Source organism: Ictidomys tridecemlineatus, chromosome 12 (assembly GCF_052094955.1).
Source record: "Ictidomys tridecemlineatus isolate mIctTri1 chromosome 12, mIctTri1.hap1, whole genome shotgun sequence".
NCBI classification, from domain to species: domain Eukaryota; kingdom Metazoa; phylum Chordata; class Mammalia; order Rodentia; family Sciuridae; genus Ictidomys; species Ictidomys tridecemlineatus.
The window spans coordinates 31,747,399-31,752,385 of record NC_135488.1 but is presented as its reverse complement, the minus strand read 5'-3'; the positions used below and the strand labels follow the sequence as shown (position 1 = coordinate 31,752,385).

General features: G+C 53.3%; 1 long non-coding RNA gene across 1 annotated transcript; it reads left to right on the top strand.

The window, feature by feature from the left end:
- The first annotated feature begins 1,344 nt into the window (after positions 1-1,344).
- On the top strand, positions 1,345-4,622 carry LOC144369171 (uncharacterized). The gene is made up of 4 exons (XR_013428665.1): positions 1,345-2,076; positions 2,224-2,294; positions 2,685-2,819; positions 3,213-4,622. It is a non-coding gene; the product is annotated as an uncharacterized LOC144369171 (long non-coding RNA).
- The last annotated feature ends 365 nt before the right edge of the window (positions 4,623-4,987 follow it).

Sequence of the window (4,987 nt, the reverse complement as noted above, 5' to 3'; positions counted from 1 at the left end):
CCAGGGGCACTTAACCACTGAGCCACCTCCCAGCCCTCTGTAGTTAGAGACAGGGTCTCACTACAGTGCTTAAGGCCATACTAACAATGTCATCTCACCCTGTCCCTTCCAAAGGCCCCACCTCTGAACCTAGATTTGGATCAATCTCCATCCTCTCACGACCTCCCAGTGGTAAACTTCAGCCCATCGACCCTTAGAGGACACTCAACTCTGTCCAAACCCGTGTTGGGGTGAAGTCCCTTCTTCCCCGACCCTACTCAGAGTCCCAAGGCACAGCCACAAAATCCTCAAGGTCTCACAGGTGGCTTGAGGTCATCTGGAGAGCTCTCTCCCATCCCTAAAATGCACCCCTGTCCCTTGTGCTGGTTTCTCGTGGGGGTATCAGGACTCCGAGGGACCTGCACAGAGAGGAGGGGGTACCTGCACAGGGAGAGGTGGGGGGACTTATATAGGGAGAGGTGGGGCTCCAGAGTGGTGCAGACGCGGGTGTCACCGTGCAGAGTGCACAGGTGCCCTGCGCGGAGACATGGCAGCGTCTCCAGGGGCGGTTTTGGTAGCGGTGCAGTGAGCTCCTCCTGGAAAGTTCGGATAAGCTTATTTAAGACGTGGCCGAGGAATTTGGGGGTGAGGAATCAGGACAATGGGAAGGAGCTCTGTGGGGCTCCAGCGGTGGTGAGAAAAGCTGAGGCGCTTAGGTGAGGGAGCGGGAGGCGGCAGATGAGCACTGGGGGGCAGTGACAGGGAGAGGGACAGACCTGCCCAACTGAGTGGAGGTGCCCACAGCAGTGGAGGACCGCGAGGGGGAGGTGCTGGGCTGGCATCATGTGCCCCGCTAGGACAAGGTGGCCCGGGGTTTGTCTCTAGTTCAGAAGGACCGCCTGGGCAGTGCTGTGCTAGGAAACGCAACAGCCGGCTCTCCAGGTCCTAACCAGTCCTTCAGAGCGCTGGCTGTTTCCCTGGGTAAACCTCCCACTGGCCTAGTCCTGAAGGGATGGGCAGGGGGCGTGCATCTCATGGACCCCACAGACAGACACGGCATAGGAAGTAGTAAAATGTGCTAAAATAGGAAATGATGCGCGTTGAGTGTCCTTTACCTTCGTTTTTTATTTGTCTACCAGAAGGTTCTGTCATTTTTAATTATGGCTGTGTTTAACAAGGAGTTTGCAAAAATTCCTAGAGATCTTCCGCAGGAGGGAGGAGGCCCCGCCCCCGCCCAGGACTGCGGCCACGCCCACAAGCAGACACGGTGGTCACGCCCACAGCCCTAACACCGTGGCCACGCCCACAGCCCTAACACCGTGGCCACGCCCACAGCAGCACGTGGGCGCCACATGCTCAGAGCCAGCTCCCAACAGGAAGCGGGAGCAGAGCGGAGCGTCTGGGAAACGCTGTGTACTGCGGCTCCCAGCAGCCGCCCCCGTTCCCACGTGCACTTGAGGAAAGGAAGCGCTGGCCGGAGGGGCCCATGGGACCTGGGGGTGCTGCTACAGGAGACCCTGAGAGAATCTGGGTGTGGGAAACGCAGGAGAGGGAGCAGCCAGACCGCCTGGAGGGCCAGAGGGCGCCCCCTGCGTTCCCAGCCCGAGCAGGGGAATGACTGTGACCTCTGAGGCAGAAAGAGCTGAGTTGTGGCTGGAGGGCAAGGGAAGAGGGCTCCCGCTCCCCACGGCATAGCTGTAGGTGTCCCTAACAGGCCTGTGAGGCGGGACACTGAGTGGCGGCCCGGAGACCCCAAGTCCTCATCTGTGTAAGAGCCAGCTTCTCTCCTGTTCTTTGCGCAAGCCCAGCTTTTGATCTGCGCAGATCTGGGGCAGTGACAGCCAGAAGGGACAGAGTTGTCAGGGTCTGGGAAAGAGGGTCTGAGCAGGACCAGGGTGGACTCTGGCCTGCCGGACCTGCCGGGCCTTGCCGGTGGCCCCCAGGGAGACTCATGGACACCGGAGGGCATAGGTTATCTCTGAACACCTCACACCCTCACCTAGCCACAGTCAGCAGAGAAGGTGACAGCAGAGGCTGGACAGCCAGTGATAGCACTGAGACCCGGGAGGGCCACCAGGAGAAGCACGGGGTACCCAGGTGAGTTTGAATTCTTGATAAACAACAATAATGCATAGTACAAACATGTCCCCAATATTACATGGGATGTTTTTATTTAGTACTGGGGATTAACCCCAAGGTGCTTTACCCATTGAGCTTTATCCCCAACCCTTTTTATTTTGACAGAATCTCACCTAAGTTGCTGGCCTTGACTTACAATCCTCCTGCCTCAGCCTCTCAAACTGCTGGGATTACAGGTAGGTACCACTGAACCAAGGCAGGCTGTATTTATACTAAAAATCATTATTCATTGTTTGTCTTATATCAAACTCCTATATACCTTCCCACTAGTGCCCCCATTGTTAACATTCTATGTTAATATAGTACAATTATAGTAACTAATGAGCCAATATTGATACACTATTCTTAGCAAAAGCCTATATTTGTTCACTATGTATATACTACATACACAGTGGTGTGGACATTCACTACATCTACACTGCAGGGCTACTGGGGATCTGCACTCATGCCTTGAAGGTGCGGTAACTATATAAACCATGTGGAATTCTTCATCAAGGAGATTTGTCTCTTTGCCCCACTTATTTATTTACCCGATGATTTATCTGGATATTTACTTTATACTGTAGGGATAAAGAGTTCCTCACTTCCCTCTCTGAAGTTTGCACCTCTGTCTGCTGAAATAAAGCCACAACAGACGGAGGAGAGGAAAGCACCAGGCCTGGTCCCAGGGGCCTGGCAGGAGGCGGAGCACCAAGACACCAGTGAGATTGGGAAGCTTTTCCGCCCCTTCTCCGAGGGGAGAGGGATGGAGGCTGTAGGCAGTTTTAGAGGAAGAGGGTGGCGAATGGCCTGAAGGACAGACAGTGCCTGCAGCACACTTCCTGGCCCGTGTGTGGTAGGATTTTCCGTCTTCTTCTGTGATGGGATGTCTCCTCTTCCTCAGTTAATGACAGTCCGTAGGAAGAATGAAGGCCATAGTGTTCCCCTTTGGTGACCTGGCCTTTGAACAGACAGGGCAACCTCAGGGAAGGGTCTGCTGTCTCCCAGTGACAGTAACATAGCCATCTTACCAAGGTGCCACAGTGTAAGGTATCCTGTTTTGAGCCCCCAGGGTACTTTGGGTCATAATCCAATACTACTTTATTTTCTTGCAGGACTTATTCTAGCTTAGGGCATGAGCGCTCTTCTCATTGGCTACACACACACACACACACACACACACACGCACACTCCTTACATCCCGGCACTCTGCGATGCTCAGCTCACCCTGCCTGTCTCCTGCCCCAGCCCTGGAGTCAGCCATCTCTCCAAGAGGTGCTCGTGTGTTCTACTGAGGGTGGTGTCAGAGGCCATCATCTATGTGCTATATGTGCTTGTTGCTGTGAGGTGTCACTATCTCTGGCCCTCCCAGGTGACCAAGCAAGGACATCTGTGTATGTGCACTTGTGTACACATGCGGCTGTTGTTAGCACATCTCTGCATGGTTTTCATTGGTTGCTGCTCCACGATCCACCACACCCAGTGTCTCGTGGCCAACTGCGTCAGCACTTCTGTCCTCCGAACTTGCTGTTCGGCTTTGGGTACGAGGTGTTCCCAACCAGTAAGTCAATCTCCTGGTGGGATTAACTGGCGCCTCAAGGCGAGTGGAGTCTCTGCACCCTCTGATCGTCACACAAGCTGCCTTCCTCTGTACATCTTCTGCCATGATGTTTTGCCTCACCTGGAGCCTTGAGGAGTGCAGCCAGCCGTCCATGGACTGAGACCTCTGAAACTGCGAGCCCCAAAGAAGTTGTTCCTCCTCTACATTGTTCTGGTCATTAGTCGCAGCAGGGAAAAAGCTGACTGAAACACTTACTGTCATTGGGCTCTTTCCTCGCCCTCTTTCTTAAACGTAAGTGTGCTAATTATTTCCAGCGCCCACACTCAGCTAACCAGAGATGTCCTCTTCACCTGCTGCTTTACCCTGACTGCAAGCTCAGGGGAAGCACACCGTCCACCCTCTTGGAGCCACTTGCACTGGGCACCTCAGGGCGAATACTGGCTTCTTGGTCTACTTTCTGTTGCTCTAAAAAAATACCTAAGGCCAGGTAATTTATAAAGCAATCAAGGTTATTCAGCTCACAGTTCTGGAGATAGAACAAAGCACGGCATGGCACAGGCACCTGCTCTGCCCCTGCGGAGGGCCTCGTGCTGAATGGTAACATGGCGGAGGGCAGCACGTAGTGGGTCAGAGCAGGCACGCCAGCTCAGATCTCTTACAAGGCCACTCCCAGCATGGGAGTCCCACCCTCTCGGCCTCATGTGACCCTGGTGACCTCCAGAACACCCCATTCCCAGGCCATTAACTTATGAATTGAGGGACCAGGTTTCCAGCCCATAAACCTTTATGGGACACACTCCATAGCACTAGGCAAGGTATTTGCTTGGATTCTTGGTTTTGCTAATAGGACAGAACTGCAGAGAGTTGGAATCAAGGCCATTTATCTGTGATTTCTTTTCTGGAGAAAGCACAATACTTGCTTTTTGTTTAATGTTCAGGTTGAAATTAGAAACTTGCATCAGTATCTGCAGTTTTCTGTGTTTTCACTGACGATGACTTCATATCAGAACTATCAGGAATGCTCCTGCACGCGCAAGAGGAGTGAGCAAGGGCAGGCTTGGGGCAGATTTTGCCTAAGCGTTTCAGTTGGAGGCAGGTGCAGTACCCACCGGAGGCCATGGGCTTGCTGGTGCTTTTGCTTGGCTCCTGCACCACTCTGTCTTCCAGAGGCTGAAGGTCTGGCTCCGTCTCCTGCACCACTCTGTCTCCTTGCGTTCCTCTGAGACACTGTCTTTCCCAGTAACACGCAGAAAAGATCCAACACCGGATTTTATTCTGTTTGTTCAGATATGATCTTTTTTTTTTTTTGGTACCACTGAGCCACATGCC